Raw genomic sequence first — 11844 nt, 5'->3', positions numbered from 1 at the left:
CCTTTGTTTTGGGTGTCTGCCCCCAGTGGCTAAGTTTGGTTCAGTGGGTTGTGTAGGCTTTCTGGTGGAGGGGACTAGTGCCTATATTCTGGTGGATGAGGCTGGATCTTGTCTTTCTGGTGGGCAGGTCCACGTCTGGTGGTGTGTTTTGGAGTGTCTGTAACCTTATGATATTAGGCAGCCTTTCTGCTAGTGGGTGAGGTTGTGTTCCTGTCTTGCTAGTTGTTTGGCATAGGGTGTCCAGCACTGTAGCTTGCTGGTCATTGAGTGGAGATGGGTCTTAGTGTTGAGATGGAGATCTCTGGGAGATTTTCACCATTTGATATGACATGGAGCTGGGAGATATCTGTTGGACCAATGTCCTGAACTCAGCTCTCCCACCTATGAGGCTCAGGCCTGACACCCAGATGGAGCACCAAGACCCTGTCAGCCACATGACTCAGAAGAAAAGGGAGAAATAAAAGAAAGAAAAAGAATAAAGTTATTAAAACAAAAAAAGTATTATTAAAAAATTTAAGGGCTTCCCTGGTGGCGCAGTGGTTGAGAGTCTGCCTGCCGATGCAGAGGGCATGGGTTCGTGACCTGGTCCGGGAAGATCCCACATGCCGTGGGGCAGCTGGTCCCGTGAGCCATGGCCACTGAGCCTGCGCGTCCGGAGCCTGTGCTCTGCAATGGGAGAGGCCACAATAGTGAGAGGCCCATGTACAGCAAAAAAATTTTAAAATATGAGAGCAACCAAACCAATAAACAAATCCACCAATTACAAGAAGCACTAAATCTATGCTAAGATAAACATAAAAATCAGAAACTAGTCTGTTGCATACAGCAAACCCCAAGTCTACAGTTGCTCCCCAAGTCCACCACCTCAATTTTGGCATGATTCATTGTCTATTCAGTTATTCCACAGATGCAGGGTACATCAAGTTGCTTGTGGGGATTTAATCCGCTGCTCCTGAGGCTGTGTGGAGAAATTTCCCTTTCTCTTCTTTGTTTGCACAGCTCCTGGGGTTCAGCATTGTATTTGGCCCCGCTTCTGCATGTAGGTCGCCTGAGGGCGTCTGTTTTTCACCCAGAATGGAGGGGGTTAAAGAAGTGGCTGATTAGTGGGCTCTGGCTCACTCAGGCTGGGGGGAGGGAGGGGTACGGAATGTGGAGCGAGCCTGTGAGGGCAGAGGCCAGTGTGCCATTGCAACAGCCTGAGGCACGCCGAGTGTTCTCCCGGAGAAGTTGTCCATGGATCACGGGACCCTGGCAGTGGTGGGTTGCACAGGCTCCAGGAAGGGAGGTGTGGATAGTGACCTATGATTGCACACAGGATTCTTGGTGGCTGTAGCAGCAGCCTTAGCACTTCATGCCCGTCTCTGGTGTCCATGCTGATAGCCGTGGCTCAAGCCCATCTCTGAAGCTCATTTACATGGTGTTCTGAATCTCCTCTCCTCGTGCACCCCGAAACAATGGTCTCTTAACTGTTAGGCAGTTCCAAACCTTTTCCTGCACTCCCTCCCAGTTAGCTGTGGTGCACTAGCCCCCTCCAGGCTGTGTTCACACAGCCAACTCCAGTCCTTTCCCTGGGATTTGACCTCCGAAGCCCGAGCCTCAGCTCCCAGCCCCCACCCACCCCAGTGGTTGAGCAGACAAGCTTCTCAGGCTGGTGAGTGCTGTCCGGCACTGATCCTCTGTGCAGGAATCTCTCCACTTTGCCCTCTGCACCCCTGTTGCTGCGCTCTCCTCTGTGGCTCTGAAGCTTCCCCCGCACCCATCCCCCTGTCTCTGCCAGTGAAGGGGCTTCCTAGTTTGTGGAAACTTTTCCTCCTTCACAGCTCCCTCCCAGAGGGGCAGGTCCAGTCCGCATTCTTTTGTCTCTGTGTTTTCTTTTTTCTTTTGCCCTACCCAGGTACAGTGGGGGGGTTTCTTGCCTTTTGGGAAGTCTGAGATCTTCTGACAGTGTTCAGGAGGTGTTCTGTAGGAGTTGTTCCACATGTAGATGTATTTTTGATGTATCTGTGGGGAGGAAGGTGATCTCCACGTCTTACTCCTCCACCATCTTTTTTTTTTTTTTGCGGTACACGGGCCTCTCACTGTTTTGGCCTCTCCCGTTGCAGATCACAGGCTCTGGACGCGCAGGCTCAGCAGCCATGGCTCACGGGCCTAGCCGCTCTGCAGCATGTGGGATCTTCCCGGACCGGAGCACGAACCCGTGTCCCCTACAGGCGGACTCTCAACCCCTGCGCCACCAGGGAAGCCCCCCTCCACCATCTTGAAGGTCCTCCCGGCATAGTTATTTTTAATTCTTTTGTTTTTTTAACCTTTACACTCGAGTTAAATGTGATTTACACACCACCATTAAAGTTTTGTAGTATTTTGAGTTTGACTATATACTTACATTTACCAGTGAGTTTTATACTTTTAGTTTTATACTTTTATAGGTTTACATGTTACTAATTAGCATCATTTTAGTTCAGCTTGAATAACTTCCTGTAGCATTTCTTGTAAAGTCAGGTTTAGTCATGATTAATTACCTCATTTTTTGTTTGGCTGGCAGTTTTATCTCTTCTTTATTTCCACAGGACAGCTTTACTGGGTAAAGTATTCTTGGTAGGCTTTTTAAATTTTTCTTAAAGCATTTTGAACATATCATCTCACTCTCTCCTGAACTGCAAGGTTTCTACTGAGAAATCTAGAATCTTATGGAGTTTCTCTTGTATGGAATGAATCACTTTTCTCTTGGTGAATTCAAAATTCTCTTTGTCATCACTTCTCAGCCTTTTGGCTAAGATCAAGTGTAGTATCTGTTCTTATCAGTTTAATATCTGATACGTCCTCTATCCGAGGACAATATATTAAATGGATTTTTGGAGCTGGGAGTCGGAATAGGAGCTTGCTCTGTCCGCTCCACGCATCGACCTGGTATTGCAGTATCTCCAGGAACGGTGCACTTCCCCTCACGGGGACCAAAAAAAAAAAAAATTCTCTTTGTCTTTGATTATTTACAGTTTGATTGTAATGTGTCTTGGTGAAATTCAATTTGAGTTGATACTCTTTGGGCACCTTTGACCTTCGTGTTCCTGGATATCCATAAATAGCTTTTTCAAGATTTGGAATGTTTTCAGCCATTATTTCTTTAAGTAAGCTTTACATCTCTTTCTTGCTCTCTTCTTCTGGGACTCTCATAATCTGTATATTAGTTCCCTCATGGTGTCTGATGAATCCTGTAGGCTATCTTTGATCCTTTCACTCTTTGTTGTCCTCTGACATGATAATTTCAAATGACCTGTCTTTGAGTTCACAGATTTTTCTTCTGCATGATGAAATCTGTTTTTGGTGTTCTCTATGGAATTTTTCTTTATTCGATGCTTTCTTCAGCTCTAGAATTTCTCTTTGGTTCTTTTTCATTATTTCTATTTCTTTATTGAAATTCTAATTTTGTTCATGTATGGTTTTCCTGATTTGGCTGAGTTATCTGTGTTCTCTTGTAGCTCACCAGCTTCCTTAAAACAACTATTTTGAATTTTTGTCAGACAATTCATAGCTCTTCATTTCTTTGGGGTCAGTTATTGGAATATTATTATGTTCCTTCTATAGTATCATGCTTTCTTGATTTTCCATTAACATTGAAATTCTGTGTTGCTGTTTTCACATTTGAAGATGTAGACACCTCCTACAGTTCTTACTGACTGGCTATAGGAGAGGAACACCTTCACCAGCCAGCCCAGCTATGGATTTTGAGGCACTTGCAGACCATTTCTATGGATGCACCAACTCTGCACTCCTTGTTCCCTCTTAGGAGGAGGGAATTCCTAAGATTTTGTCTCTCTTGATCCCACAATACCAGGCAAGGTGCTGAGAGCCTCCTGTTTGTTTACCATAGTGCAGTTCCCTGAATTGCTCAAGTTTGTGTGCCTTCTCCCAATTCTGCAGAGTTGATATGGCCATTGGCATGTTTTCTCAAGCTGTCTGCAGAGGATCACACTTGCCATCTGTGGGGTCAAGCAATGGGAGCCAGCCACAGGGGAGGCTGAATAGAGCTGTGTTTTGGGAATTCCTGTGGGCCAGTTGGGGGAGGGAGTGTTCTGAAAGTGAGGCACACCAAGTGACTCATGGGTGTGCCTCCTGTTGCAGTCTGTGAAGCTGACTATAGAATCTATGGCCCATTATTGAATTCTGAGCCCTGGTTGTTGTGAGTCCCCACTTCTTTTCCCTACACCCAAACTCTTCCACCTACCTCAGTATCCTGGGTGGGGCAAGAAAGAAGTGGACTTCTTGCTGGGGAAGCCATGAGTTCACTCACTATGTTTTCACTCTCCCTTGTGGGAGAAATTGTGTTGAGGGGATCTCTCTTGGCACTGAGCTGTGCTGCCTTGGGGGAGGGGTGTTGTGGGTCAGGTGAAACTGTGCTTCTTACCCTCTTCAGTGTTTCTATTCTTGGATTTTTTTGCTCAATTGGTGTGCTGGGACTTCTCTGGACTCCAGGACTTCCACAAAGGTACTCTTATGCTGGGGAGATTATGAAAATCTGTACCTCTGTGGGAAGAGGATGGTAGAAAGGATGGTATTCCACCATCTTGCTGAATGTGATATTAACGGTAGGTTTTTGTATATGAACTTGTCAAATTGAGGAAGTTCCCATGTTCCTACTTTGCTGAATGGGCATTGGATTTTGTTCAATCCAATTTCTGCATATATATATATATATATTCATATATATTCATGCAATTATCTTCTTCAGACTGTTGATAGGATAGATTACATCAATTGATTTTCAAATTTTGAACCACTCTTGCATACCTGAATAAATTCAAGACCAGCATGTAGGTCTGGCCCAGGCTCCTACAAAGTCACTGCTTTTGCCCTGGTTCCCAGTGCAAATGAGACCTTGTGTTCATCCTCCAATATTGGAGTCTCTGTTTCCCCCACTCTTCTGGAGCTCCTGCAAACAAGACCTGGTGGCCTTCAAAGTCAAATGCTCTTAGGGCTCCTCATCCTGTAGCCAGACCCCCAGCCTGGGGAGCATGACATGGGGTTCAGAACTCACACTCCCATGGGAGAATTTCTGTGATATAATTATTCTCCAGTTTCTGGGTCACCCACCAGGGGGTATGAAATTTGATTATATTGTGAGTACACCCCTCCTACTATCTCATTGTGATTTCTTTGTCTTCAGTAGGTTCCAGTCTTCTTTATTGTTGATTGTTCAGCAGTTTGTTGTGATTTTGATGTTCTCATGGGAGGAGGTGAACTCAAGATCTTCTACTCCACCATCTTGTCTTCTCTTTTCTGAAACAGAGTCATTCCACACACCCCTGCCAACATGGCACTGCGAGCTGTGTGGCAATAACAATTTAATGTTGATTGCATACAAAAACTCTATACTTTTACTTTACCATCACGTTTATGTTTTTGATGTCATGATTTATATTGTTTTACTTAGTGTATCCATTATCAAATTATTTAGCTAAAGTTATTTTAAATTTATTTTTGTGTGTGTGTTTTTTAACCTTTACACTCAAGTTAAATGTGATTTACACACTGCCATTACAGTTTTGGAGTATTTTGAGTTTGACTATAGGCTTACATTTACCAGTGAGTTTTATACTTTTACAGGTTTACATGTTACTAATTAGCATCATTTTGGTTCAGCTTGAAGACTCCCTTTAGGATTTCTTGTAAAGGCAGGTTTAGTGGTGATTAATTACCTCATTTTTTGTTTGGCTGGCAAAGTTTTATCTCACTTTTATATGCAAAGGACAGCTTGCTGAGTAAAGTATTCTTGATAGGCTTTTTGTTTCTTTCAGCATTTTGAACACATCATTCTCTCTCCTGACCTGCAACGTTTCTACTGAGAAACCCAGTCTTATGGAGTTTCTCTTGTAGGGAATGAGTCACTTTTCTCTTGGTAATTTCAAAATCTCACATGTTCATGATATATGCACTGTTCTTATAAATTATAGTATTTGATTTACTACTATTTTATTGAGGAGTTTGCATTTGTGTTAATGAAAGATATTGATGTGTATTTTTCTTATAATGTTTTTGCCTGGGCTTGGTATTAGGACAAGGCTGGCCTCATAGAATGAGTTAGGAAGTATTCTACCTTGTTCTATCTCTTGGAGTAGCTTTTACAGAATTGGTATAATTCCTTCTTCAAATATTTGTTAGAATTCAATGGCCAACCCATCTTGGCCTGTGGTTTTCTGCTTTGGAAGGTATTAATCATTAATTCAACTCCTTTAATAAATAGAAGCCTATTCAGATTGTGTATTTCTTCTTGTGGGAGTATTGGATAATTGTGTCTTTTTAGGAATTGGTCAGGGTTATCAAGTTTGTGGGCATAGAGTTGTTCATTATATACTGTTACCCTTTCAGTGCCTATGGGATCTGTAGTGATCTCTTCTCTTTCATTTCTTATATTAGCAACTTACATCCTCTTTTTTTTCTTAGCTAGCCTGGATAGAGGCTTGTCAATCATATTGGTCTTTTCAAAGTATTTGCTTTTGGTTTTCAAATTTTCTCCAATGATTTCTTATGATGCCTTTTTACAGTAAATTGTAAACTGAGAATCAGAAAGGTTAGATTTTTCACCAAATTAAGCAACAGTATTGCAACTCTTTGGGCCTTGTGTTACATCTCAATGCCTGAATATTAATTTCCAAACATAAATTTCCTTTGAGGTTAGGTCCATATTGCAATATTCTGATAAATGACAACATGAAATGACTTGTTATTTCTCCTGTACAGTCAGTGCAAGTTGGCAGTCTATTTAATGAAATTAGCTATTTAGTGCTGGACTTTCATAGTGGAGGCTGAGAACATAGCAGCCCTAATCCTCCTTATCATTGTTAGTTTAAATATTAGTTGAGCACGTGTCTGCTAGCAATTGAACATATGTTATACCACTATACCTTCAGAACTTTCCTAGAATGTAGATATTCTTGTTCCCATTTTACAATGAAGAAACTGAAGGGTCAAGAAGTTGACTTGTCCCAAATTGAGTGACAAATCTAATTTTGCTAGATTTTCTCCTTTTGATATTGTGTCAGTGGCTAATCCTCAGTTTCTTATTCAATAAAATAGGGAATGTTCCTATATGATCTGCCTCTTCTGTTCTTAGGTTAAATAGAACATATTGCTACACTGTCTGTGTGGATCAAAGGAGATCACACATGTGAGGCAATTTGGGCATCAGTTGCACAGAGTAAAATGCTCAACAAATCATATTAATTCTAGTCATCACTATGGTTATGAGTAGGTTCACTACTGTAAAAATTTCCAGACTGTGGTCGACTGATGGTGAAAAATACACTGCATTCTATGGAGGATAAGTTTTCTTCTTTTAAACACGTTCTTTTTTTCTTAAATGTTCCTTAAAATGCATCTTGATGGTAGTGACAGCAACAAAAATGTCAGCGTAGGGAGTTCCAAAGGACCATCCCTCTACAAAAGCACTGGTAAAATCAACGTCAAAATCAACTTTTCAGATGTCTGGAAAATAATCAAAGGTTTATAGCAACCAATCAAATGCTTAAACAAGAAAAAGGTGACTAAAACCTGGTAGGAGTGCATTGTGACATTTTAACTTACTTTTGTCCCACCCCACCTCCCGGGTTTGATGTCAACCCATGTTCCCAGTGTGGTTTCCTGGTGCTGGTGAGAGCAGCAGATCCTTGCCCTCAAAGAATTGTGATTGTCCATTTGGAAATGTCTAGTGGCTCCCTGAAGGTCTATTGCAAAGGACTTACCTTTTTTCATCTAATTCAGATCTCTCTCATGTCAGAGAAGTGACTTTGGGGACAGTGTTCCTCAAAAACATTTACATGCAAATTGTGATAGTTAATATTTTTTGTCAACATGCCTGGCTATGGTGCCCAGTTCTTTGGCCAAACACCAGTCTGGATGTTGCTGTGAAGATATTTTTAGATGTGATTAATATTTACAGTTAGTAGACTTGGAGTAAAGCAGATTACTCTTCATTATTTGGGTGGGCATCAGCCAAGGCGAAGCTCTAAGGGCAAAGTCTAAGGTTTCCTGAACAAGCTTTTTTTCTTCCTCAAGTTTGCTACATAGAAATCCTGCCTGAGTTTCCTACCTGATGGCCTTTCCTGCAGATTTCAGACTCAAGACTGTAAAATCATCTTTCACCTGAATTTTCAGCCTGCTGTTCTGTCTTACAAGTTATATGCTTCAATTCCTTATACTAAATTCTTCTCTCTCTCTCTCTCTCTCTACGTATGTGCAGCGTGTGTGTGTGTGTATAAACAAGAAATGAAGGTGAACGCATAGTTGTAATCTGCCTAGATGTGTTGAAGTTATGCCCAAATGCACACACATAGCCTACCTGAAAAGACTGAGTTGTTTTTTTTATATCCAGACACTTAAAGGGTTCTCTGTGAAAACACTGGCTAATAAAATAAAAGCTAATGAACAAATAAATGAACTAATAAAAGCTAATGAACAAAGGTAATGAGATAGAGTCATCAATGACCACATATGGCAAAGGAGAGAGTCTCTCAAAAATAATTTTTAAAAGTCCCTAAAAATACAAACAACAATAAACTCAAGAAAGGGAGGAGAATCTCATTTCCAGAGTTGCCTCTTTATAACATTCCAAATATAGTTTTCAACAAAAATTTCAAAGCATGAGAAGAGATAAGAACCTATGTACTGTCAACTGAAAAAAATTGCACAAGCTAACAGTTGAGAAATATGTTTTATTAAGCAGACATAATGAGGACTTAAGCCTGGGAGACAGCCTCTCAGCAACCAGGGACTACTCCAGCAAGGTAAGGAAGGAGCCGGGATATATAGGAGTTTCTGCCAAAAACCACTAGGTAGTTGGAAGGAAAAACTAGACATCTCAAGTTAATGAATTAGGCACTTTTCTATGTATGGGAAGATGCAAGAGTTGGGGCTCACTGAAATCATTCCTTTGATGTACACCTTAACTGTCTAGGGGCAGTATCCTGTTTTCTCCATCCTGAATTCCCTCAGGGTACACCTTCAGGGTGGGGTTCATCTGCAGTGGCTGATGGCTTGATGGCTGCAACACCCTTTGCTTACTGATATGGCAAGTGACATTCTTTGTCCACAGTACCATTTACAAAATAAATAATTAGTGGAAACGGTCCCTGAGGAAGAACAGATATTGGAATTACTAGAAAAGACATTTAAATACCTGTTTTAAATATGCTCAAAAAGATAAAGGAAACTATAAATAAAGAATTAAAGGAAATCAGAAGAACAATGTCTCACAAAATAGAAAATTATAATAAATAGATTGAAACTGTGAAAAGGAACCAGTAAAATTCTGGAGCTGGAATGTCAGATAACAAATGAAAAATTCACTACATCACAGAAATTAACTAAAATAGATTGTAGGCCTAAATGTAAAATGTAAAACTGTAAAACTCATAGAAGATAACGTAAGAAAAAAAGTCTAGAAGACTTTGGATATGGCGGTGACTTTTTAGATACAACAGCAAAGGCACAATCCATTAAAAAAAATTGATAAGTTGGACCTAATTAAAATGTAAAACATCTTCTCTGCAATAGACACTATCAGGAGAATGATAACACAAACCATGGACTGAGAGAATATATTTACAAAAGCATATCTGATAAAGGACTGTTATCCAAAATATACAAACACTTAAAACCCAAAAAACTCAATCAAAAAAATGGGCCAAAGACCTTCACAGACATCTCACCTCAGAAGATATGCAGATGGAAAATAAAGGTAGGAAGAGATGCTCCACATCATATGTTATCAGGAAAATTCCAATTAAAACAATGAAATACCACTACACACCTATTAGAATGGACAAAATCTGGAATACTGACAAGAACAAATGCTGGTGAGAATGTACAGCAACGGGACCTCTCATTCATTGCTGGTGGAAATACAAATGGTATAGCCAACTTTTGAAGACAGTTTGGCAATCTCTTATGAAACTAAACACACTGTAACATATTATCCAGGAATCACACCCCTTGGTATTTACCCAAAGAATTTGAAAACTTATGTCCACAAAAAAATCATGCACATGTATGTTCATAACAGCTTTATTCATGTTTGCCAAAATTTGGAGGCAACCTTCAAGTTCAACCTTCAGTAGGTATAATGGAAACATAAACTGTGGTACATCCAGACAATGGAATATTATTCAGTGCTTAAAAGAAACGAACTGTCAAGCCATGAGAAGACAATGAGGAACCTTAAATGCATATTACTAAGTGAAAGAAACCCACCTGAAAAAGCTACACACCTGTAAGATTCCAGCTTCATGATATTTTGGAAAAGGCAAAACTATGGAGACAATAATAAGATCAGTGATTGCTAGGGTTTCAGGTGGGGAGGCATGAATAGGTGGAGCACAGAGGAATTTTAGGGCAGTGAAAACACTCTATATGGTTCTATAACGATGGATACATGTCATTTATACATTCTTCCAAACCCATAGAATGCACAGTACTGAGTGAACCCTCATATAAACTATGGACGTTGGGTGCTTATGATGGATGTGACAATGCGAGTTCACCAACAGTAGCAGATGTACCACTCTGGTGAGGGATGTTGATAACGCGGGAAGCTATGCATATGTAGAGGCAGAGAGTAATTGGGAAATTTCTGTACATTTCTCTTAATTTTGCTGTGAAACCAAAATTGCTCTTAAAAATAAATAAACATGCACACCACACACACACAGGAACATATAACAGGACCCACATAGGTAATTTTAAACGTTCTTGTGGCCACATTAAGAAAAGTAAAAAGAGGTGAAAGAATTATTTTTTAAAATTCAGTAGAGGTTTTCAAGAGCAGATTTAAAATCACAGAAGAATCAGTAAATTTGAAGGCCAGGCACTTGAGATCATCCATTCTGACTATCAGAAGGAGAAAATAATTAAGCAAAATGAAAAGAGACCAAGAGAACTATGGTGCACCATCTTTAGCACCAATGCATGCTAAATCCCAGAAGGAGGAGAGAGAGAAAGTGGCAGAAAGAATATTTGAAGAAATAATGGAAAGAGCTGTATAGGAGCTGTATTTTGTACACTATTGAAGCTAAGTAGGTATTAATTAATTTGTCCTAGCAAATTGACCCTCAGCCCTGGTACCATCCAGACCTGCTGTCTACCTGAACAGCTTCCCCAAGAGCAGAAAAGAGAGAAGAGTCATCAAGGGAGAATTAGACAAATCAAAGTCCTCTGAGCAACTGATAAAACAACTGTTGATAAATAGAATATCAAAAGGAATATAGTAGATCTGAAAAAACAGTCAACTAAAACACGATCTTATTGACATATATAGAACACTCCAGTCAATAACAGGCAGAATACATTTTTTTCAAGTTCCCGCAGAATATTCACCAACATAGACCTTTATCCTGGGCCATGAAACAAACCTTAAAAAGTTGAAAAGAAATGATATCATTCATACAGAGTGTGTTCTCTGACCATAATGGAACAAAATGGGAAATCAATAATAGAACGACAAGAGGAAAAATCTCAGAACACATTGAAATGAAACAACGTATTTATAAATAGTCCATGGTTCAAGAAGGAGATCACAACGGAAATAAAATATACATGGAACAGAATAAAAATGAAGTCGCTGGAACAGTGATGACAGGGAAATTTATAGCACTAAATGCTTATATTAGAAAAGAGAAAAGGTCTCAAGTAAATGTTTCTATCCCAAGAAACTAGGAAAAAAGAGAAAAATAAACCAAAAGAAATCACAAGAAAGGAAATAATAAACACCAGAATGGAAATCAAATTGAAAATAGGAAAACAACAGAGACTATCAAAGAAATTGTTATTTTTTCAAAACTGTCACTGAAATTGACA

At 40.0% G+C, this 11844-nt stretch overlaps 1 non-coding gene across 1 annotated transcript; it reads left to right on the top strand.

The window, feature by feature from the left end:
- Positions 1–2750: 2750 nt before the first annotated feature.
- Positions 2751–2941, top strand: LOC136143193 (U2 spliceosomal RNA). The gene has a single exon (XR_010657888.1). It is a non-coding gene; the product is annotated as a U2 spliceosomal RNA (small nuclear RNA).
- Positions 2942–11844: the final 8903 nt, after the last annotated feature.

The sequence above is a fragment of the Phocoena phocoena genome, chromosome X, assembly GCF_963924675.1.
Source record: "Phocoena phocoena chromosome X, mPhoPho1.1, whole genome shotgun sequence".
Taxonomy (NCBI): domain Eukaryota; kingdom Metazoa; phylum Chordata; class Mammalia; order Artiodactyla; family Phocoenidae; genus Phocoena; species Phocoena phocoena.
This window is presented reverse-complemented; position numbering and strand designations above follow the sequence as displayed.